Source organism: Ictidomys tridecemlineatus, chromosome 8 (genome assembly GCF_052094955.1).
Source record: "Ictidomys tridecemlineatus isolate mIctTri1 chromosome 8, mIctTri1.hap1, whole genome shotgun sequence".
Taxonomy (NCBI): Eukaryota; Metazoa; Chordata; class Mammalia; order Rodentia; family Sciuridae; genus Ictidomys; species Ictidomys tridecemlineatus.
The window spans coordinates 138,762,199-138,786,869 of record NC_135484.1 but is presented as its reverse complement, the minus strand read 5'-3'; the positions used below and the strand labels follow the sequence as shown (position 1 = coordinate 138,786,869).

The 24,671-nt window shown below is 52.5% G+C and overlaps 1 long non-coding RNA gene across 1 annotated transcript; it reads right to left on the bottom strand.

The window, feature by feature from the left end:
- Positions 1–11,563: 11,563 nt before the first annotated feature.
- Positions 11,564–15,201, bottom strand: LOC120888965 (uncharacterized). The gene is made up of 3 exons (XR_013425366.1): positions 14,972–15,201; positions 13,431–13,526; positions 11,564–11,800 (listed from the first exon to the last, which is right to left on the bottom strand). It is a non-coding gene; the product is annotated as an uncharacterized LOC120888965 (long non-coding RNA).
- Between the last annotated feature and the right edge of the window lie 9,470 nt (positions 15,202–24,671).

Here is a 24,671-nt window from a genome sequence, read left to right as displayed (position 1 = left end):
CTTCTTGCTAACAAGGAGAAGAAATGAGATGACCAAAGGGGCAATCTTCAATTCCCCAAGTCCCACAAATCCAAGGAAAGAAAGTAAAGAATTCTTGTTTAGCCTGGATAGTTGCCTTCCAAGATCATCCACCCATTTTCTTGTAAATACAACTTCGATTTTATTCGTCCTTGTCCAAGTCACCAAGCCCTTCAGGGAAGGCTAGGCTGCTCTCCTACCCAGGGATGGGAATTCATGTTCTAAGCCAAAAGTGATGGAATGGTTTCCCCTTGCCAGATGATTGGTTTTAGGCTTGGGTGTGGAATGCAATTCAGGTTAATGAAACTAAAAGCAATCTGCAGATGGGGCTTTGGGGAATATTTTCCTTGTTGAAAACAATAACAGCGACAAAAAAAAATAAGATGAAGAACACTTGCTTTTCTGCCTTTGTCGTTGGGAGCCTGTGTCATTCCTAAAACCAGAGCAGTCATCTTGAGGCTATCGGGAGAGCAGCCCATGAGGATAAGCCAAAACATTTAGGATGGTCAAGTAGAAAGACCAAAGTAACCTGGATCTTTGAGCCTCTGGGCAGATAGTGAATTAATCAACTCTGGAATGAATCAGTCCAAGAACTTTCTGGATTTTTTATTATGTGAAACGATGAACCACCTAACTGTTCCAATCATGATGAATTAATGTTTCTATTACTTGCAGCCAAATGCATCCCAACTGCTATTTTGTCACATGCTATTTGAAAAGAGCTGAGAAAAGCTTTCTAATCCCCCAAACCCTTCTATCGTGGCTCACAACTTTCTACATAGACTTTTAACTCACACCGTTCGACACACAGTCTTTCCCACTTTCTCACCCTAGCCTCTACTCATCTTAGCTCTCCCGTCTGTTAGGGGGAGTCTCCACTGAACGGCAGCAAAGTAGATCCTCAGTTTACCCCACCCCTGGTGGCCCTGCCGTCCATTCTTATGGTCTCCAGTAGGAGCAAGATGCTGAAATCCACGAGCCCCCACAGAGCTCTGTAAAGCCATGGCAAATGTTTCCTTGGGATTCCATGAGTGAGGAACAGAAGAGAATAGCTTGTTTCTATTAACAGTAATTAGTTCACACAGGGTCACATTGTACATTGTTTTAATTAACTTTTATTGAGTCCATGTTCTCAATGAGAAACAAAAAATGTTGGTTAAGCCATGAGCCCCCTAGGTATAACAGCACGGGTTCTAACAGATAGAAAATTGGAAATCTTTCCCTTCTGCCCTGATGCATGATGCGGTTGTGTAATTCCGAACTTTGCTCAAGCGTATCTCCTTTGCAGATGAGAGGAGGAAATAGACTTGAAGGCATTAACTGCTTCAGGACGTTTCTCGAGACTCCCACCCCTGTCTGTGCCTTCCTCAGCCCCCCATTATACTATCTTGAAATTAACTGCTTTACCATTTCTACCACAATATTGTAATTTCTTGAGTGAAAACCCATGTTATTTATCTCGTCTGGCATTTTACCTAGCCTATACTAGATACTCAGTGTAGATTTATAGAATTAATGGAAGTCAAGGAACTTTTTTCCTGAGTTTCATTTTAAGTTCACTTAGGATAAATGTCTACATTGCCACCTTCCATGGTGTAAAATGAAAACAAGAGGGAAGTGCCCTTTTATAGTAGGACTGAAGGATGCAGGGTCTGCCTCTGTGCTGTGTGGGAGGGTAGCTGGAGAAACACAGCGGGTGGCTGGACCAATCTCTGACGTGTAGACTTAGGATGCATCCTTGCGCTTCATGCTTAGGACAGCTGATGAGCATGTTTCAGAATCTTGAAGCATGCCCAGTGGCACATCTGTATGTATCTGGGTAGCTGCCAGAGATACTTTTGTTCCAAGTTTTGGCTTTTCAGATGGTCTCCTAATTAAGCAAAAACATTTTTCTCTTGGCTGAGCAGACACTGTTGTGCAGATACTTACTTATTACTTACTCATAAGTAAGTCCCCCACCACTCATTGATCACTCCTTGACCTGCCCCTTGCAGATGAAGGTCCATCCCATCTGTCCTTGTTGAGCTCATCCACGGGCCCAAGTGCAGCACCAGAGCTCCTACCACTGCCCCATCTAGGACTTCCTCGAAGCCCATCAGCCACTTTATTCCCTGTGCTTCCTTCAGCCCTCCCGCCTTGCTCATCCCCACTTGCTAGCCTGAATTGAGAGGAAACCCTGTTTGTGGGAAAGCTGGTGACTGAATTGCTCCATGCGCAGTCCATGTCACTGTGGAACTTTGTAAGTACTCAGTGGCCTCCTTCCAAGAAAGGAGGAGGATTCCATCTCAGATTTCTCAATGTCGACTTAAGTGTTATCCGTGCCACAAAGGGTCTCCCATTTTCAAAGCAATGGTCCTACCAGAACTCCTACATATCTACAAAACAGATGACCACACGGGAAAACGGACAGAATCTTTGAACAGGCATGTCCTTTAAAGGGTATCTAAACAGCTGGGAGACATAGACACATGTGCTTAATTTCATCAGAAACCAAGCAAGTACAAGTTCGACTGCAATCTAACACCAATACATTCTGAGCAGAGCTGTGAACATGGGAAACACAGAAAATAATGTTGATGAGGATGTGGAGCAACTGGAACCCTCCAACACTTCTGGGAAGAGGCAGAATTGGTGCAAGCACTACATAATCTGTGTGATGGCAACTATAAAACTCAATGTGCCCCACAAGGGTTTCACCCTTAGGTCTTTGCCACACCACCACCCCACTCATGTACCAGGATATACAGAGCAGCACTGTTGTAGATTAAAACTGGTAATTTTATAAATACAAATCAATGGTGGAATGGATATAAGTAAATTATAATATATTCAGATGATGGACTATTCTATAGTGATAAATATGAATCTGCAACTACACATAACATGGAATTTATAAACACAATGTTAAGCAAATGAAGGTAGACACAGAGAAGAAACTATGTAAATTCCTTTAAACAAATAAACTCTGGCAAATTCAATCTGTGTTCACAGAAGCCAGGAAAAGAGCTATCCTAAGGGAAATGCCCTGTTTTTTAAAAATCTGGATGCCAGTCACACATGTATGTTCAGTTTGTGATATGTGTACTTTTCAGTATGAGTATTACATTTCTTTTTCAATATAAATTAGTCACTTTATTTTTTATTAAGTCATGTTAATTGTACATATTAATAGGATTCAATGTGATATTTCTGTGCATACGTACAGCACACACCCATCATATCCATCCACCCTTCTTCCACCCTCACCCCCCCTACTCTCAGCCCCCCCACACCGCACCCCTTCCAGCCCTTCATTTCAGGTTGACTTTTCTTAGTTTCCACATAGGAGAGTGCAGTACTTATCTTTCTGTGTCTAGCTTATTTCACTTAGTATAATGTTCTCCAGTTCCATCTGCTTGGCTGCAAATGACAGGATTCCATTCTTCTTTGCAGCTAAAAGCTCTTCCCTTGTATGTGTAGACCACATTTCCTTTATCCACCCATTTGGCACCTAGGCCCTCTCCATGTTTCAGCTATTATGAATAGTGCAGCAGTGAACATGGGTTTGCAGGTATCTCCTTGATAGGCTGGTTTTATTTTCTTTGGAATCGGTAGCTTTTCTATCTACCAATAACAAATCTCTTCAGAAAAAATCATGAAAGCAATCCCATTCTCAATAGCTATAAAAAAAGTAAATACAATAAAACACCTAAAAATAAACTTAACCTAAGGAAGTGAGAAGACCTCTACAACAAAAAGTACAATACACTGATGAAAGAATTTGAAGAAGACCTTAAAAGATGGAAAGGACTCTAATGTTTATGGAGAGAGAATTAATATGGTTCAAATAACCACCATACCATTGTGATGTACAGAGTCAGTGCAATACCCATCAAAAAAAAAAGACATTCTCCATAGAACTAGAGAAAATTTTCAAAATTCAAGTGTATATTTCAATAAAACGTTTTTTAAGAGTATGATTTAATTTTCAAAACTTCTTGTGTGGGCTGGGGATATAGCTCAGTAGGTAGAGTGCCTGCCTCACATGCACAAGGCCCTGGGTTCAATCCCCAGCACCACACACACACACACACACACACACACACACACACACACAAACAAAAAATTCTTATGCCACATGGAACTTCCTAGAAATGTTTTTGCTGTCTCTAGTGAAGCACATCACCTATGTTCAAGCACATCACCTATGTTTTCCCTCACCGTCTCTTCACTAGTTTACAAATTCTGCAAGGAGAGACTTGAGTTGGGATTCAGGGAGCAACTTCTACATGCACGTCATTGGAGCCTGCATTTTTGAGTGTTATTTCTGTCTCATGTCTGTGCCATCAAATCAATGCCTAGAAGACAGGACCCATTTCACCTTCTCCTACCTCTGACCCCACTCCTTCCTCAATACACCCACGACTAGAGCGTTCTTCCGAGTGCTAAGCTGGGCAGCATCTCTTCCTTTTCTCAGCTAGTCCTGGCAAAAGTTCCAAGAGGAGATTCCAGTCCTTTATAAAGAGAGCCTGAGTCATGTGCCAGGCCCGCATGGGAATCATCTCAGTTCACCCCCACGTGGGTGCCCACTCTCCAGAGGAGCAGAGGCAGCACCCCAGAGCCCACAGCCTGGGAAGAGAGAAGCTGGCCCGGGATCCAGCCGCCCCCCCCCCCCAGGCAGGCCACACTGCCCCGGGTTCTCTAGAGAAGCCCCATCAGTGACTTTTATTTTCCTGGGTGGCTGCCTCCCTTCTGCAGGTGCACTTGGCCAGCCACCCCTGGGAGCTCTGGGGTCCCCTCCTCCACCCCAGTGCTGGGGACAATCAATGAGGACTCATTCTAGTGGTGCCGCCTCTCCCCAGATCCCATCACAGATCTGGGGTCCAAGACCTGCTTCCCCGACTCTGGGCCTGACTGCATGCTCCCTGTGAGCAGAGACAGGGGACCTTAGAGACTGGTTGGCTTTTCTGTTCAGGCGAAGCCCCGGAAGCTGGCCTGCCCAGTGCCTGGGACATCTGCTTGGGGTGCACTGACCTTGCAGACACTGTCAGAGTTGCCCTGGTTAAGATGGTGGCCAGCTTCCAGAATCCCCTCAGGCAGCCTTGACCGTGGGCTTCCCATCACAGCCCAGCTGCCCCCACATCAATGGCAGCAGCTTAGCCCTGCAGATGCGCAGCTGCTCCGCATTATTCTGGGGAAGCAACAGTGGTACCAGGCGATGGGATCACAGCTGCGGGACCCCAGCCCAGCCAGGCCTGCTCATCCCCAAAGCTGGGGGTACAAAACTCCACCTGTCTTCAGTGTCCTGTGTTGTCAGAGAGATCAGGGAACAGGAAGTCTGGAAACTGGCACATCGTGGGTGACAGTGTGAGCCCCGTGAGTCACTGTGCCTGGGGTCCCCAAGTCCCAGTCTTTGGCTAACTTTCAGTGATGGCTGTCTACACTGCATGCTCCTGTGGCCCTGCCCCTGTCCTGCATGGTCCCAGCAAGAGCCAGTTTCAGTTTGGCCAGGGCCTTCCAGGTCATCCAGCACTCATTTACCATTGAGGACATGAGCCCTGAGACGTGGAATAGGTATGAACACACACACACACACACACACACACACACACACACACACACACACTCCAGGGCTGTAACTTTAGAACCAAGGGATTCTAAGCCATGGAGGGTTTCCGGTTACACTTTCCGAAGCAGACTCTAGGTATTGCTTTCAGTGGGCGTGGGGGCTAGAGGGATCTGTGGAAGGGCCCACCAAGGACAGTCACCTCTTTAAGACAGCATGACCTGGTGCCCAGGTTGCAGAAAAGCAGAGCAGAGAATCAGCTGCCACGAGGGTCCCAGTACGGTGGAGGTGAGGGGCCGCTTCACAGCAGGGTTCTGAAGACCTCCACCCTCAGCTGTTGGGTGCCAAGGCCCTTCCTGGGCGCAGCAGGAACCCCTGGCCTCCCCAGCACCTCTGCCTGCAGCAGTGATGCTCCGATCATTGGCTCAGCGTGTCGTTGGAGCCTGAGAAACCCCAGTGTCTGTCCTGGAAGATCCACAGGTGGAAGAAAGAGGCGGTAAATGTGGGTGTCTGCCCTGTGGGGACCAGAGCGCAGCAGCTGGGTCACGTCTAGTCCGTGCTCAAAGCAGCCCGAGCAGGGCCACCTGCAGGCTTGGGTGCCATTGCCGCTGGCCCCCTGCAGACCGTCTCTCCTCCCCGGCCCAGGCAGGCCGCACTCTCCTTGCCCTCAGCTTCACCTCGGCTGGTTTTCTGAGTTTCTCAGGACGGAGCCTGGGCTCCTGATTACCACGGTGCCCGGCTGGGCCTGGTGCAAAGAGCAAGGACTCAGGTGGAGTGTTTTAGGGAGCTGTGGAGGGAACAAGGGGACCCAAAAGGATCCCAGGAGAACGTCTAAGGCTGAAGATGCTCAGGCATGTCTCCTCCACTTGTCCTTCAGTGTCCTCGTCACCTTCCTGCATCTCCCAGCAGAGCTGGGGCCCTCTCCTGCCAGGGGACTCCTTGTCGGTATCCAATCCCCAAAGGTAGGACCCTGCCGTAGGCCTCAGCTTTCCCCCCCACCCCATGCCCATCCCGGGTGTGTCCCCTCTCAAGGACATGTGAGGTAACCGGCTGGATGTTGGACCAACATGTCCATGTGACCACAGCAGGTGGTGGTCTCCACAGGGGGCCCACTCCCTGATCAGGATCAGAAGCCTCCACCAGTGTCCCCACCCCGACCGGGCTCCCAGCCTGCAGGACTGTCTCCGAAGCTCTAGATGTTTTTAAACAAGGATAGTGTCCCCCACCCACAAGGACAGCGTGTGGCTTTTATGAGGAAATGCTCTTACTGTTTGTGATGAAGAGTCCCAGCCACCAATTCAGAGGACCCAGAGCTGGGTCCCTGCTGTGCCCCTCACTCACGGCCACCTCCTTCTCCTCAGCTTTCTCCTTTGCATTATGGGGACAGTCATGATGCCAGTGTCACAGCTCACCTGGAGGTCTGAGTGACCACACACGGGAAGCACTTGGTGGAGGCCCGACACCTAGGACGTGCTCATAATGGAGCTGTTATTCCCCCGTTACGGTTTGGATAGGAGGTGACCCCAAACAGCTCCTGGGTGAGACAATGCCAGAAAGTTGGGAGGGGAAGCGTTTGGGTTCTGGGAGCCTCAGCGCGAGCAGCACCTCTGTCCTCTGACAGGGCCAGCTGGGCGCTGAGTGGCCAGGCAGGGGTGGCTGCAGGAGGGGGCATGGGCGAGCCCTGGGGGTACGCACTTTGTCCGGGGGAGAGGCCTGCCTTCTCTCTCCTCCTGGTGCCCTGTCCTGAGCTGCTTCCTCCTTCTGCCACACTGTGGCCATGACGTCCTGCCTCCCCTCCAGCCCTGAGCCATGGAGTGGCCCCTCTGTGGACTGAGACCGCAACCCCGAGCCCCAGGTGAACTTTTCCTTCTCCAAAATCGTTCTGGACAGGTTCTTCGCTCACAGCAGTGAAAAACCTGACAAGCACACATCACTGTAAGAACCCCCCATGTTCCAGGGCCCAGGTGGCAGGGAAACGGGAACTGAGAACATGGGGACGAACCCCGGGGGGGGGGGGGCACTTCAGCCTGAGCCTCCTGAGCTGGCCTCGGAGGGCGGAGATCAGGTAGGCCTGGGCGGGAGCATCTCAGGCCCCGTTCTGCGGGGGTCTGAGTCGCTCCGTCCCTCAGCAATCTCGTCCCGGATCCAGGGGGTGCAGAGGAGGATGGCCCGCATGTCACCTGAGAGCCACTTCACCCCCAGGCATCCTGAAGGGCCTCAAGCCACTGTCCTCCCCGCTTTCTGCCACTGTGCTTGCTGATCTCAGGGTCGCTTTGGATTCTTTTAGTCTCTCTCTCTCTCTCTCTCTCTCTCTCTCTCTCTCTCATGAGGATGTACTGCTGGACGGATGCATTAGTTTCAATAGCCACTTAACAGCAATGGCCTGGGAAATATCCTGTTTTCCCACTCAACATCACAGAGGCGAGACCCCGGGGGTTCTCCTCCCTCCTCTCTCCCTCCTGGCTCCCTCCCTCCTTCCGGTCATTTCTCTGCCCACCTCTCCTCCCCACCGCTCCCTGTAACATGGACAGGATTTTTTGCTTGCTACCCTAACAAGATTCTGTTCAGCCTCTGGACAACCAACAGACTGGGAAGAAATCAGACTGGGACAGATGGGGTGTCATCCTGGGAGCCCAGGGCAGGTGGCTGATGGCTCTGGCAGCTTTATGGACGTCTCATTCTCCATGCTGGGGACTCCTGCAGGCAGGAGGGGCAGGCTGTCCTGCAAAGCCCCTTAATGACAGGACACAGGCAATGTCAAAAGAAATAAGAAAGAATGAAACCTGTCGCTGGTGACCACCGGGGTGGACCTGCAAGTAGGTCAAGTAAAACAGGCAGGACAGAAAGAGGACGTGGTCCCACTTGTTTGTGGAACAGGAAAAAGTGGATCTCATAGAAGTTGAGAGTAGGAGGGTGGTGACCAGGGACTGGGGCAGGCAGGGACAGGGACGGGGACATGTCCACTGGTAGGTGCTGTGTTAGGTAGCAGAGATGAGTCTGTGGGTGCTATTGCACAGTAGGGTGACTCCAGGTAATGACATCGAACATTTCAAAAAGGCTACAGAAAGGATTTTGAATGTTTTCCCCACAGAGAGATGGTGCTTAGCAGACAGAGGTGTTCACCCTGCTTTGAGCCGTACAGTGTGTGCATGCATGGAAACATTAACCAATAACTATGGACAGTTTTTATGTATCAACTTAAATGGGAAACAAGACCCATATGTCCGCAGGTCCTCCCCAGTCCTGCACACACCCCCCCCAAAGCTGCAGCCCCAGGGTCAGAGCCCAGCAGATATGCAAAGGTCACCTTGGAAAATGGATTGTGTGTCTTGCATTGAAAATCATGGAAGAATTCCTGGCTGCTGAGGTCCCTACGGCTGGAGAAGGGGGGTCTCAGGCCTCCCCTGCCCCTCAGTGACTCTGTTTGCTACACCCCGACCCCCACCCATCCGGAGTCTCCAGTCCCACCCTCTGCCCCTGTGTTCTGCTACTGCGGGGCCTGGGGCTGCCACCTGATCTCCCTTCAGCCAACATGCCCGACACCCTCCTCCCGGGCTGTTTACACAGAGCTGATTCCAATTATGATTATTAAAAATAAGAGCTGATGGTTCCGGAGCCCTTTGGTGACAGACACAAGCAGCCTCGGTTTCATCAACTCTGGGCCACCTCTGGAGATGCAGGGACCTGTTGGTCACCAGGAGCAGTTATTTTACAGAGGAGGAACAGAGATTCCGAGAGGTTTAGTAACATCCCCTAAGGTCACACAGCTGAGCCCCGAGCTGGATCCAGATTCATTGACTCTGGGGCCTGTATGTTTGTGAGACTCAAAAAAACCTCTCTAAAGAGGGAGCTCCCAGCCAAGAGACCCACCTCCATATCTTTATATCATTCCACAGCTGCCGGCTCCTGTAGTCGGTTCTAAGCTCAATCTTGATTGCTAAGAGACTAAGGTCACTTTTACTTTTTCCAGGTGACACTGACGAGTCTCAGAACAAACCTGCACACTGATCTCATTCTTAACCTTACAGATGAGAAGTTGAGGCCCAGAGAGGGTAAATTGAATGACAAAGCCACACGCTTCTAAGGTAGCTGTTCTTGCCACTAGACGACAGGATGCTGATCAGATTGTTCTCTTCCTCCCTGTTCTTTTGAGGGCTTCTGAGTTTCCCGCTCAGGTTGAGACTCAGCCAAACTCTTGGGTCCACTTTATACAGGTGTGAGCTCAGAGAAGTGTGAACTCAGAGAAGTGTGAGCTCAGAGAAGTGTGAGTTCAGAGAAGTGTGAGCTCAGAGAAGTGTGAGTTCAGAGAAGTGTGAACTCAGAGAAGTGTGAGCTCAGAGAAGTGTGAACTCAGAGAAGTGTGAGTTCAGAGAAGTGTGAACTCAGAGAAGTGTGAACTCAGAGAAGTGTGAACTCAGAGAAGTGTGAGCTCAGAGAAGTGTGAACTCAAGAGAAGTGTGAACTCAGAGAAGTGTGAGCTCAGAGAAGTGTGAACTCAGAAGTGTGAACTCAGAGAAGTGTGAACTCAGAGAAGTGTGAGCTCAGAGAAGTGTGAACTCAGAGAAGTGTGAGCTCAGAGAAGTGTGAGCTCAGAAAAGTGTGAGCTCGTGATTCCTTTGCTCACACACAGGTAGCCCAAGCTGCTGATGTGGGAGGTGCCCAGCTGAGCCCCACAGTGCCATGCGTGAGCGGGACCCTGCCCGGGCTGGGCCACAGGTGCTCTGTGGCTCTTGGCCAGCCAGTCCGGCACCCAAAGCCCAGCACGGCCAGAAAGACCTCTCCCTACTCCAGGAACAGCGTTGCACCCCCAAGGGCCCACCCAGCTGCTCAGGGCTGCTCGGGTCCCTGGCCACCTCTTTCCTTCAGAGCAGAAAACCAAAGCTCAGCTGAGGGACCCCAAGAAGCCAGCCTGTCCCTCGGGCTCCCAGGGTTCACTCCTGACGAGGCTTTTGGAGAATTTTTATAGCAAAACAGTTTGGCAAGAAGTTGAGGTTCCCTGTCCTCTGGTTGCTCCTGCCCCCGCCACCATGAGGCCAGCCTCACTAGCAGTGGTGGCCAAGAGGAGCGCGGATCCCTGCAATCCAAGGAATCCCAGAGAACCACACCCATAGGAGAACTCAGTTTTATCCACCTCATGGTCTCCTGTTATGCCACGCTTGTGTGGTGGAGGTGGGTAACACAGCAGCAGCCTCCTGAATCCATCCCAGGGCCAGGCAGAGTGGGCCCAGGTAGTTAATATAGGAGAGCGAGCACGGGTGGGCTCCTTTGCTATGCCCTGTGTGACCTTGGAAAAGTTGCTCAGCCTCTCTGAGCATCCATTTCTTCACCTGTACAAAGGAGGCCACAGTGCCACCTTCCCAGGACTAGTGTGACAATTCAGAGAGAACCCCAGGAGCCTGGAAGTATCTGCATCATAATGAAGGGGGTTCTACTACTCTCTGTGACTTTTTTTTTTTTTTTTTTGGTACCCAGGATGAATCCAGGGGACTTAGCCACGGAGCCACACCCCCAGCCCTTTTTTATTCTTTATTTTGATCCAGGGTCTCACTAAGGAGCTTAGAGCTTCACTAAGTTGTGGAGGCAGAATTTGAACTCACAATCCTCTTGCCTCAGCCTCCAAGACACTGGGATAACAGGCGTGTGCCACGGCGCCTGGCGCCAGCTGACTTCTATTGAGCACCAACTGTAGACGCAGCTCTGGGCTGAGCATTTCATGTTGCTGTTCCATTTTCATTTCCCTGAAACTCATTTAATGAGATGCAAGGACTGTCACTACCCCACCCTACAAAAGACAGAATCAACAGCCCGAGGGACTGCCGCGGGGTGTGCCCTGGGAGAACCGCGGTGGCTCTGGGCTTGTTCTCTGATTTGCTGCTCCGTCTTGAAGTCTAGGGCAGCAGCGTCTTTCAAACTGAAGAAACTGAGGAAACCGGAGAGAAAGTAACGCACAGCTGATGAATGGCAGAGAGCGGAAGAAAGCCGGCATTTATGAGCACCTACTGTATGCAAACGCGGGTTTTATTTCCAGATCGTGTGGTCGCTGGGCAGTTTCGGGGGATAGTAGGATCTCGGTGACTTCCCACATCCACCCTGCACAGACGGGGAGCTGATCCTCGGAGCATGACACTGTTGATGGGGACAGAGGGTCCCTCCTGAGGAGGACGTGGAGGGGACTGTGTCCATCCCACCCATGGGGCCTCAGGTTCGGTCAGGGGAGGCTCCTGAGGCTCTGGCCGCCTGCAGGAAGAGCCAGAACCTGTAGACTCCATTAGGTTCAAAGCCTGTGCCCCTCTCACCCCGTCCACTCCCCCTCCCCCTCCCCGTGCCCCCAGCAATGCCCCCGGCTGCCTGGAGCCCTGGGGAGAGCCAACAGTGGCCACTGCACATCCATCTCCCTCCGGTGCAGAGGGGCCCCCAGGTCCAGTAAAAGCACATTTTACAGACAGGCACAGGGCTGTGGAGAGGAGCAGAGTTGAATGGTGCCTTGAAGAATCCAAGGAACAAATCCTAGGCCCCTGCGGAGCCCTGGGGAGGACCCTGGCCGTGATCTCCACCAGGAGACTCTAGTCTTTTTGCTCACTTCCAATATCAATAAAATAAATTTGAGCATGTACTCCAAAATGTGAGCATGTATTGATCTATGAATTCTACACATGTGCTGCGGAGCTTGTCAAAGTATCCACAAAGCAGACACAAAAGTTGGTATTTTCAGGAGATAAAAGGAAACCCTGTCTTGGTCCATTTTCTGTTGCTATAATAAAATACCCGAGACCAGGAAATTTAGAAGGAATAGAAGTTCCTTTGGCTCTTGGTTCTGGAGGCTTGGCAGCCCAAGAACATGGCGCCAGCATTTGTTCAGTGAGGGCCCACTTGCTGCACCACGACGTGGCGGAGGGCATCGCCTGGTGAGACAGAGCCAGCGAGCTAGTTCAGGTCCTTCTTCCTCTCCTTACAAAGCCACCAGTGTCCCTGTGGAAGCTCCACCCTCATGGCTTCATCTAACCCCAAATGCCTCCCTACAGCCCCGACTCCAAATCCCTTTAGGGTGTGAATTTGGCAGAGCTGAACCCTACCTAGACCTTCTGATGTTCTTCTCTGCACACGCAGCAGGTCACAGCCTACCTCCTTGGGACATCTGGCCATGGATGGGACGTCCCCTGGGTCCTGGCACCATATTCGGGTCTGGCTGTACCAGGACCCTGGCTTTCCGCACCAGAGGCCATGAAGCAGGGGTCGGCCCAGGATCTGGGTGCAGTACAAGAGGATTCGGATCTCAGCTCTGCCCCGAGGAGCTGTGTGGCCTGGGAAGTGACATCCTCTCCCAGAGCCTCTGCTCCCTCATCATAGAGTGAGGGAGCTGGTCCTCCTGGGAGGGCTGACGAGGTGACAGCCACAAAGGCCTCACACAGTGGGGGGCAGGACAAAGGAGTCCAGTCTGTGGTCCTGCCTGTCAACAGGTCTTCTGTCCCCACCCAGGCCAGGCTGGTCCGTGAGTGGCCTGGCGGCGTCAGAGGGTCATCCTGCAGCAGGACAGAAGGGGCTGGGCACCTGAGGAACTTTCAGGAAGCAGGTCTATTGACTTGAGGGGTCAGAGGTGGCTTTGGCCTAAGAATTCCTCCTCTGAACCACGAGACAGAAACTCTCCGAACTGAACACACGGTGGCGGGGAGGGGGCTGGGGGGTCACAGGAGGAGCGCGTGCCGCTCCGTCCTCTAGACAGTCAGGGGTTTCACGAGTGGTTTTCTGCAAACCTGGCATTTATGAACAAGGAGGAAGCCAGACCACAAGGCCTTCTGCAGGTCCTCGCCGAGAGCTGACGCCCTGCGCAAAATGCTCACTGCTAAGAAGAGGAGCTCACGGGCCACACCTGTGGTGGGGGTTTCTGCTTCACGATGGCCAAGGTCTTCTGGGTGGGGGTCTCTGGCCTGCTTCAGTCCCTGAGCATGGAGCCTAAATGGGGAGCCTGGATGAAGAGGGAGAAAGAAATGTCCCCAAGGCCCCTGGCTTGGCCACACCCTGTCCCCGAGTTGGGGGGGCTCACCTAGAAGCCGCGCTCTGCTCTGGCCTTCCAGGTGCGACTCCACAAACAGAAACACACACACACACACACGCACACACGCACATGCACACGAACACACGCACACGCACACACGCACACGGGATCTGATTTGATCCCTCCCTGGCGTCCTCCCAGTTCTGCTCACAAATGCTGCTTGAAGTCACCTTGGCACTTGGAAAGCTCAGCAGAGCCCAGGGAGTCCTCCGAGCAGTGGAAACCCACTTCCGGCTGGAAGAGCCACATAGAGACGTCCACTGTCCTCCCGGCCTGTGCCATTTAGCAGGACACCTCATGAGGCCACCAAGGACATCCCCCCCACAGACACACACAAGCCACAAGCTGCAGCCCTGAGAGCGAAGGCACAGGGTCTCCCTCCCCTGTGTGAGCCGCAGACGGCTTGGCCAGGAGTTATCAGCCAGGCAGAGGGAGCCATGGTGACTTCTCTGACCACGCCCAGAGTGGCTCCAAGTGGCTCCCCGGCCTGGGACAGAATGTCTCTGGAGTAGCAGTCCACAGGGCCAGGCAATCATGGACATCTGAGCTGGACAAACTGCTTCCAAGGGCCAGCCAATAAAACCCGGTCTCAGGCCAGGAGGGAAGTGGTGTAAGGGTGGAGCCGGGAGAATCTTCTCTGGGAGGTGCAGGGACTCCCCTGGAGGCCAAGCCCCTGTGTATTCCAACACCCGTACCCCACGGGGCTCAGAGTCGAGCCTTCTGTGCAAGGTACCTGCAGCTTCAGCAGGACTGAGAGCCGGGCTGGGTCCCAGGGCCCTTCCCTGGTGCAAGCTGGGATTGCAAAGGCCCTGGGCCCAGGAGCTGGCCAGCTCTCCAGTCACTCCCTTGAGCCCTCCTGCACTGCCCTGGCTGCCTTTTTCCCCCCACCCCCAGAAGTGGAGGCCCTCGCAGCTGTCACCCAGGCCCTTACCGAGCCCTCGGCTCAAAGTTGCATGATCTTTAACTTTCCCCAGGCCTCCACACTGTGAGGACAGGGTGGACGCATTTGCAAGGGACAGGCACCAAACCTCCCGTGGAAAACAAATGCGATGCACCACGGTAAATGGGAGCAGCTAAAAAAAAAAAAAAAAAAAGCACAGAATCCATTGGGGACCCCGTTGCCATAGGAACTTGCGTTACAGCTTGCCTCCGATAATTAATGGAGGGTTCGCTGTTACAGGATTCTTGAACCTTCCCTTTCCCCCGCTGCACTGCAGCAGGCGCCTCTCGCTCCCCATTCATAAATATTTCATGACACCAGCGGCTGTGTCGACAAAGCTGGGCCTGACCACCCCCTGCCAGGTGCATGTGGTCCTGTCCCACGGCCGTCCCCCTCCTCCCTCTGAAGTTCTTACCGTTCCAGACTCGGAAGGGTGGCTTTCATGGTGGCTTTGTTCCCAGGTCCCAGTGTCTCTCTCCTGTCCCTGTCTGGTTTTCCTAAGGGTCCGGTGGCCTTCCCCCAAGGTGCTCAGGTCCTGCTGCCCCCTGCTGCATCCCCTTTGATGGAGCCTGAGGGGACACTGGTTCTGCCACGTGCTGGTGGAGCCTTGCTCCCTTCTCCTTAGATGCAGATGCTGCAAAGATGTCTGCGGGGGCGGGGGGGAAGAGGGATGAGGGACAGTGGAGGGAGGGGGGAGGGAGGGGGGTCAGGGAGTGGGGAACACCTAATGCCATCTTCAGAGCAGCTGGCACAGCGCCTCCTGGAGCAGACACCCCTATCAGGTCAGACACCCCAGCTCCTCTGTGCAGAACAAGAGCTCAGCCAGGGGCCTTTAGAAGCCCCCAAGCTCCTCAGAGGTGCCCGAGTGGCCAGGTTGTCAAAATGGGGAGGCTGTGTGGCAGGACTGTCAAGGACAGTCCCTCGGCCTTTATCTGAGGTGCGTGTATTTACCGGAAGGTGTCGTCTGGGTCTGTTTGGCTTGCTGTAACGGACTGGACAGTTCATAATGAACAGGACTTACTGCTGACGGTTTTGGATGCTGGGAAGTTCAATGCCAAGAGGCTGGCACCTGGTAGGGTCCCCTTCCCAATTATTACTGGCTTCTCCTTCTTCTCTGCTCCTTTTTTTCTTTTCTCTAATTAGTCAGACATGACAATAGAATGCATCTTGACACCGCATCGCATCAATGGAGTATAACTGCTCACTCCTCTGGTTGTACATGATGGAGAGTTGCACAGGTCGTGCGGTCATACATGCCCATAGGGCAATAATGTCTGATTCATTCTACTGTCCTTCCTATCCCCCATACCCCCTCCTCTCCCTTCGCTCCTCTCTAATTCAAAATACCTCTATTCTTCCCCAGCTCCCACCTTAGTGTGTATTAGCATCTGCATATCAGAGAAAATATTGGGCCTTTGGTTCTTTGGGATTGTCTTATTTTGCTTAGCATAATATTCTCCAGCTCCATCCATTTACCAGCAAACACCATAGTTTTATTTCTCTTTATGGCTGAGTAATATTCCACTGTGTATAAATACCGCATTTTCTTTACCCACTCTTCTGTTGAAGGGCACCGAGTTTGGTTCCCCAGTTTGGCTACTGTGAATTGAGTTGCTATGGTAGCACACAGATGGTGGCTGCATCACTGTAGTATGCTGGTTGAAAGTTCTCTGTGTATAAACCGAGGAGTGGGATCAGGGGGTCAAATGTGGTTCCGTTCCAAGTTTCCCGAGGAATCTCCATACCGCTTTCCACAGAGGCTGCACCAGCCTGCAGTCGGCAAGGGCCTTCTTGCTTGTTCATCCCTTGGTGGGAGAGCAGGAGGGCAGGAGAGGGTGAGGCAGAGAGCCAAGGGGGCTGGACGCATCCTCCTAAGGAACCCACTCCTGCAGTGACAGGCCATTCCTCTGGTAATGGCACTGATCCATTCATAGGACAGAGACCTCGTGGCCCGCTCACCCCCATCAGACCCCACAATGTGGCCACGTTGTGAACCTGGTTTCCAACATATGGGTTTTAGGGAAGAACACAAGCAAACTGTAGCAAGCCTTCGATGGCCTAACCTAAGTGTGTGAACTACTGTCCTGGAGCCCCCCAAACCTCCCCACCTCAGACACCATGCAATCTCCCACTGCCCTAGGGAGAGTGGCCGAGCCTCCAATCTCCGTTAGCTGTAAGGACCTGGCCAGGGACGAGGGCTCACAGCAAAGGAGGGGTTCACCACTTCTGCTTCCAGGACTGAGGCAGTCCGTGGTCTTCGCACCAAGAACGTTGCCCTGGGAGAAGGTGGGGTAGGCTGTAAATGGCCAGAACCTCCACGGTAGCCTGGGTGGGCCCAGGGATGCTAGGATTCAGTAGAAGACCTCCTGGCACCCAGTGTTCACCAAAGGGAGGAGAAGGGGGCACCATTACCTTCATAGGAAAGACTTTCTAGAAAAATGACATGGACTTTTGGTCAAATGAAGACCACTAATAGAAATGGACCACAAAACACAGCAAATGGTGGTCCTTTAACCGCTTCCCTGTGGCTCTGTCTCTAGGTAGAGGGGCTGAGAAACCTATAGAAACTCGGGGATCTGGTGTCAGCCCCAAGTGGGTGATTCGTTCGCAGCGCCAGGTGGCCCTCAGGACCACCTCAGGTAGCCCTCGGGGGCATTCAACACGATGCTTCAGTCCCACGGAGTCTGCATTAAATGTCAGTTAATGGGTGGGGATGGACATGGGTATTTTTAAAATGCTCCCTAGATGGTGAGGACGGGCTGCCAGGCTGGAGAACCACTCACGAATCGAAACAAAACCTGCATTAAGTTCCAATGTCACACTCGTTATTTTATCCAAAGGAGTTGAAAATGGTCCTTGTAACAAGCGACCCACGGAGTTTGTTTTTTATTTATTTTTTTTTTGTGGCAGCTTTGTTCATAACTGACAAAACATGGAAACAACCATGAGTCTTGTACCAGGTGCATTGATCAATACACTGTGGTCCGTCCAGACAGACGTACACTACTCAGCACCGAGAAGAAGTGACTATCAGCCTGTGCGTGTCACTAAGTGAAAGAAACCGACCCCAAAAGGCTGCATACTATGTAACTCCAACTATTTGACACCCCATAAAAGGTAAAAGTATGGGGACAAGAAAAAACCAGTGATCGCTGAGGGGTAGAGGGGAGGTAGTGCACAAATTTTTTTTAGGATTCTGAAACGACTCTGACAACATATGTTTATAGACACCATCAGAGTATATATCATTACACATCTGTCCAGTAGCATGGCCACATCTGGAGGAAACCCTGACGTGCACGGTGGACTTTGGATGATAAGGTGCCCGTGTAGACTCCTCAGTTGTAACCAACGTGTCACTCCCGTGGGAGATGGTGGTGGTGGGGGAGGCCATGCGTGTGTGAGAACGGGGTCTAATGTGACAAACAGCCACATCCTCAGCACCTTCTCATGTGGGTCACCTGCCTCCCCACGGTATGACGGTGAAAGTCGGAGTAAATAGATCTGGCCGGTGGTCACCGGGCTGCTGTGATGGTTTAGAGATGAGGTGCCCCCCAAAGTTCATGAGGGGCAATGCCAGAAAGTTCAGAGGTGAAATGATTGGGTCCTGAGAACCTTAACCTGGTCAGCGCATTAGGCGCCCTGATAGGGGTTAACTAGGTGGTGACGAAGGCAGGAAGGGTGTAGCTGAAGGAGGTGGTCCCTAGGAGTGTGTCCCTGGTGAACCGAGCTCTCTCTGCTTCCTGTTGCCATGTCCTGAGCGGCTTTCCTCGGCCATGACCTTCCACCATGACGCTGTGCCTCACCTTGGTCCAGAGCCAGGGAGTCATCCAGCTATGGATGGCTGAGGTCTCACCCATCACCGAGACTCTGAAACTGTGCAGAAATACAACTTTCTTCCTTTACATTTTTCTTGTCAGGTCTTTTTAACTGCACAAACGTTCACTGAACCACACTCCCTGGTCTACATATTCCAGTATGACTCCACGGGGGCAAGTCCAACGGCACAGTCAAGGCTGAGAGCAGGAAGCTTGTCATCAACGAGGACTGAGGTCCCTCCAGTGACAGACGGGCTGAGGCTGGTGCTAACTAAGCTCTGGACCTCACTGGTGTCTTCAGCGCCTTGTGGGAGGCTGGGGCTCACGGAGAGGTGAGAGCCCAAAGACATCGTTGCTGCCCTCCTGCTGCTGCCCCACGTGAAGCATGAGCCACAAGAAGCATTTCCACTCCTCCCGGATGGTACCAGTGCCTCCTGCCCACCAACTGCCCGGAGCCCTTGACCAGGGTCATCGACGCTGACCACAGTCCATAACATCCCACCACGAACCCCTGCCGGGTCCCTCTGGGAGTCTGGCGTGAGGACTGCAGGGCTGCCCAGGACGTCCCACCCTGGCACAGCTGGAGCTGTGGCGAGTCACTGCTGAGCTGAGGGACACCTAGGGCCTGGCCTTTCACAGCCCCATCCCCAAGTGGCCAAATATGGCGTCAAGGACAAGGAATAAAGCAGACGTCGGAGGGCCCCCAAAAGGCTTCCGGGGCTACCTGAGGACCAGGCTTGTCTCCTGCCAACTGAACCCCACCTTCCATCCCGGGGTTGACATCACCCCCAATGGCCGCTTTGCCAAGATTCCTTCCTGGTAGGACAACAGATTTAGGAGTGGATCACTGGAGTCTACCCAGCCTCTGGACAACCAGCCCCAGGAAAACAGGAGAAGAAGGGAAGAGCCAGCTCCCCGTGGGCAAGAGTCCTTGTCACCATTCACTGTATGGAGCTGTCAGTGAGTCAACCTGCAGAGGGACGCACTTGGTCACAGGGACAGGTGAAGGTGGAGGCCCGTCCCAGGTTGACTCGGTGGCAGCAGTGTCCCTGAGGGAAGGGTTGACATAGACTTTTCCCTCCGGCCAATCATCAAGACCAGGCCCCTGTCCAGCTCTCGGTAGGGACTTTGGAAGGGAACAGGACTCCAGGGACATTGGGAATCCTGCAGTGCCATGCTGCCCAGGCTGACCCCTGTCCTCCCAGGTTTGACGTGGCTCATGTACCCCAGGAGGTGCAGGAGGGGACTTGTGCACCCAGCAGAGCTCTCTGGTCCCCTGCACTGGGAGCAGAGCTGACAGGAGCCAGTGGGACGGACGGACGGCGAGTCCAGGCATGGGGTGGACAAGAGGGACACTTCCTTTCCCTTGCGTCCTGCTCCACTGCTTCCAGGGGCAGCTCTGCAGGTGGGGCCTGCTGTAGGTGCGCACGAAGCTGGTTTGGTCTGACGGTTACACCCAACCCAAGCCAGTGCCCACGCTGCCCGGGGACCGGGTCCCCACAGCCACCAGCCAACACGTAGTGATCCCACACAGCCCAAGAGAAAGGAGAAGAACCCCCACAGGCTCCACGCTGCTCGACCTGCTGCCGAAGCTGCAGTCCTTAGAGGAACCGTGCTCCGTGGGGACGAGCTCAAGGCTCTCTGGGTGTCCCTCGTGAAGGCCGCCACACGTTTCTCATGCCCACAGTTGGCGCTTTCCTTGTCTGTGTTAAAAAGGGGAGTGGTCTTTCCGGGAGGGCACGAGGTGACCGCCCTGTGGGCCTCTGCTCCACACCTGGCAGGTTGAAGTGGAAGTGTGTCACCTACAGGGTCAAAGGTCGGGCACTAGGATCCGTCACGGCCAGTGCGGAGGTCCTGTGACGTGGCAGCCGTCACCCACACCCTCTGAGACACCAGCAGGGCGGGCTGGGAGGCTGGCCACAGCTTGGGCTAAAAGTGCTTTTTATTCTGGGGAGGGGACCTGAGCTGCTTCTCACTTGGGGAGTGAATGCTGGGATGTCACGGAAAGGGCTTCAGGTCTGGAGCCCAGGGACCTTCCACTCACAACTCCTTGGCCTTCACCTCCCCTCTCAACGAGTGCAAAGGCCCTGGGGTGCCTAAATTCCTGGAAGGTAAGGATGATCAGATGGGGGCACTTTGGAAGCACCTTGTGCAGAGGTTTCTGTCTGCCTCATCTCCCAGTGGCCCTTGGGGGTAGAATAGAATCTGTGTTGAACCAAATGCAACTTGCAGAGTGCAATCGTTTGGATATAGAATGTCCCCAAAGACCGTGTGTTCAAGGTTTGATCCGTGGCCTGTGGTGCTATTGGAAGGGGGTGGGGCCTTTAGGAGATGGGGCCTCGTGGGAGAAAGTTGGGTGGTTCAGGGTGCGTCATCCAGCCCCTCCTCCTCCCCGGCTCTCACTCTTTGCTTCCATGAGGTGAACAACTTCCCGGTGCTTTTCCACCAGGATGATGTCCTGTGTCTGCACAGGCCCAGAGCAACGGGAGGGACCAAAACTTCCAAAACCATGGGAACCGAATAAACCTTTTCTCCTTCAAGTTGATTGTCTCAGGCATTTTGTCACAGGGATGGAAAACTGACTCACACCCAGAGAAGTCAAGACATAGGGAAAATTGATCGGTAAAGGCCACCTGGATCCACCCCTCAGATCACAAAGGCAATAGCTCTTTTAGGCTGCATGATTTGGGGTGTTGGTGGCTTCCAAAATAGTACACGGATGGACCACTGTGCTGAGATGACAGGGGACTGCGGGCCCTCATGAGTCACCGAAGGCTGCTGCCCTCAGAATGTGGCCCTGTACCCGTCAGAAGCTCCTGGCCTGCCCAGGAGGACGCGATGTATGCAAGAGGAAAGGGGGACCCCAAGGGGACTGGCACTCACAGTTCCAAAGGGCCAGCCAGCCCCAGGGACATCTCCCTTCTCTTCTGCATGCACCTTTGACTTCCCCAGGAGGCGCATGACAACGAGGCCCTTTATAAATAGGCTCCTGCGGCTCAGGCAGTTGACAGTTTCAAGAAATCCGCTGAAAGAAACAGCCAGTGTGGCGACGCTGGCAAGGTTCTAGGCTTTCTTTTTTCTTCTTCTTCTTCTTTTTTTTTTCCTTCCTTCCTTCCCAGTTTTAACGGTTGAAACTCCTCTCCGACATTGCAAACGCAAGAAACCAACAGCCTCTTACCAGATCCCAGATCTGTCAGCCGATGTCTACCAGCCGCCTGGAGCCAACAGCCTCTTAGCACATGTGTGACTTGAGCTGAACGGGGACCGGGACAACCGGAGCTGGCAGTTCTTTTCTGGCACCTTCGCTCCCAAACATTTGCTCATTTAGGGCCCGGGAGGCAGCAAAGCCTCCTTCGCTGCCTTCCATCTCCACACAGTCCCCGCGCCTCCCCGACGGGGTGTGTGCAGTCTCCTCCCTCTGCCGACCCCGGCCACCTGTCTGCGACCGCAGGGCCCGGGCTGGACCCCCTCATCTTCTTCTCCCTGATCAGGCACACCCAGGTCTCCCCAGGGTGGACAGAGCTGGGGGGACAGGGAGACGCCACAAGTACCCGTATGGGTGGGACTGAGCCAGGGGAGGGAGAAGCCCAGCCGTCCATGGTCAGGGTCATCACAGCTGCCAGCTTGAGTGGAGAGCTTTCAGGTCTTGGACGCACTGGAGAGAGCCAGGCCTTGGGTACAGCTCTTGGCTAGGTCAGCCCCAGGAGCTCCTGACCCTGGACAAATCCCATTGTGCATCTCTCCAAGAATGTCTGAGTCCATATTTGGCAGAAAGAGACATAAACCTGCAGAATGTGAGTTCCCCGAGAGCAGGTTTGGGCTGATCACCTGTGTGTTCCTTCTTTATGGGGCATCTACCATCTGCTGAACCCTTTGTCCACATCATCTGGTGGGGATGTAGGTGTATTTTAATCGAGTGAGAGGAAAGAGCTGGAAAGTTCAAGAAATTTCTTGAAGTAGCCAAAGTGGTGAAGGCCCCATGCATTTCCTCTTGATCCTGCTATTAAAGTGATAGATAAATAGTGAAAGGGAGACTGGACAAACCAACAAAGGAACGAATGGATGAATCGCTGTTTTCCCATCTATTAGTTGATCTCCGACCTAAGACAGGAAGAGAACATGATTGAAAGCAGGAATCTGGATCCATCAAGATAAGGAGCCCACGACCTCTGCTCAGGTGAGATGTTGGGCCTCAGAAGGAGAGATACGAGCTCACGGGTCCCAAGGAGCAGGGTCACCTCCAACCTCTCCTGTGGCCTCTGTGGCCACACCCTGCACTATTAGGGTTTTGAGCCGGAGCAGAAACACTTCAGATGCTATGGCATCCCAATGGAGTCAAGAAAGTGACTCCAGCTCATTTTCTGCTTCTATAACAAAACACCAGAGGCAGGGTAATTTACAAACAAGTCTGTCCGACTCAGTTCTGGAGGCTGGGGATTGCAAGAGCATGGTGCCGGCATTCGGTGGGGGAGGGTTATGCTGTGTCACAATGTGATGGAAAAACAAGTAAGAACATAAGAAAATTGGGCTGGACTCGTCCTTTCATCAGGGCCCACTCCTATGATGACTTGCCTGTCCCACTATGGTGGCGTGAAGGCATTTGTGAGGGCAGAGCCCTTGGCCTCAGCACCCCTTAAGGTCCTGCTTCTTTTTAAGGGAAGTTAGGGTAGTAGGGTATGGGCTACCGGGGATTGAACTAAGGGGCACTTGACCACTGAGCCCCATCCCCAGCCCTATTTTCAATTTTATTTAGATACAGGGACTCACTGAGTTGCTTAGGGCCTCACCATTGCTGAGTCTGGCTTTGAACATCAATCCTCCTGTGTCAGCCTCCCCAGCCGCTGGGATTACAGGTATGAGCCACCGTGCCCAGCAAGGTCCAGCCCCTTAACACTGCTATGATGGAATCATACCTCAACGCGTGTTTTGAGAGAACGTACAAACTATAGCAGAAGGGATCTTTGTCAGCCAGAAAAAAAATCAGGTGTGGGGGGCAGGCATTAAGATGCATTTGGCCACCCAGTGGGACAAGCAAAAGAGACGACTTTTCTGGCTCTAGCAGCATCTTGGCCCAACACAATCACTCCTTGAGGCCGTGCAGGGAGAGGGGGAGAGGCAAAGGCCGCTGTGGTTGTCGGCCAGCCCCTCGGGCAGGACCCCCTGATTCTGCTTCTTCTACCATTGCCACAGCGGATCCGCAGGCCGGTCACCAACCACTGGGCTCCACCTCAGGAAGGTGCTCCACCTTGGGAAGGTCCTCCACCATTTCACCCTGATTCACTGGGGACCAAACACACAGGCCAGGCCTCGTTTTCTAAAGAAAACCCCCAGGGAGCTGACAGGGGACATCTTCAGGTGACAGAGCCACTGCTCAGCCATGTTGGGGAGGAACTGTGTGTTGGTCAATTAGTTGGATTTTACGTCCCTTAAGCTTGAATATTCCAAATTTTGGTTTAATTCTCTGACATGTTTATTCTATATCTTTTGTTATTCTTTTTTTTCGAAGTTTTTCTAAGGTACATGCGTATAGTCCCTGCAGTGTGAATCCTAAAGTGACATTTTCCTTCCTATCGAGATTCTTTCCCAATTTGTCTTGATAGGTCAAAAATAAATCCAGATGTGAGTTCCCTTGTTACATCCTCTTTTGCTAATGAGATGTTTATTAGGGAGTGTTGTGAAATAGTTAGGATGTACACGATGTATATAGAACAGATGAGAATAACTCAATGAACTGCCGTGCATCCACCATGCAATTGAAGAAAAAAAAATGTCACCAGTACACTTGAAGCTCTCTGCACCATCCCTGACTGCAGAGCGGACTTCCCGGCACGCACATGAGCACAACAAGAAGCTAGCTCTGGTCATCGTCATGTACATAGGCTTCTGTCTCCACATAGAAGGAAACATTGTTTTTCGTGTTTTAAACTTGCTGTAAATGAATCTCGATCTGTGCACTCTTCTGCATCACACCTGTGTTCACGTATGTAACTCTGGGTCACGCGTGGTCTCTGCTGCCTCGTAGTTCCATAGGGGACTGTATCACGACTGTGTCCACTATTCTACTCGTGAGCATTTAAACATTGGTGGGTTTTTCTTTTTACTCAATCAGTGTTGCTGTGGACAGCTCAGGACCTGTCTTCTCTCACACTTGGATGTGGTGCATTCTCTGGGTGGATCTTCTTCTGTCAAAGCATCTTTGCTTGCCTCCAATAAACTCAACCTGGTCATGATATATTTTCATTTTTGTAAATTATTGGATTTGGTTGAAACTTTAATCCAGAGACCCGCAGTCACAGT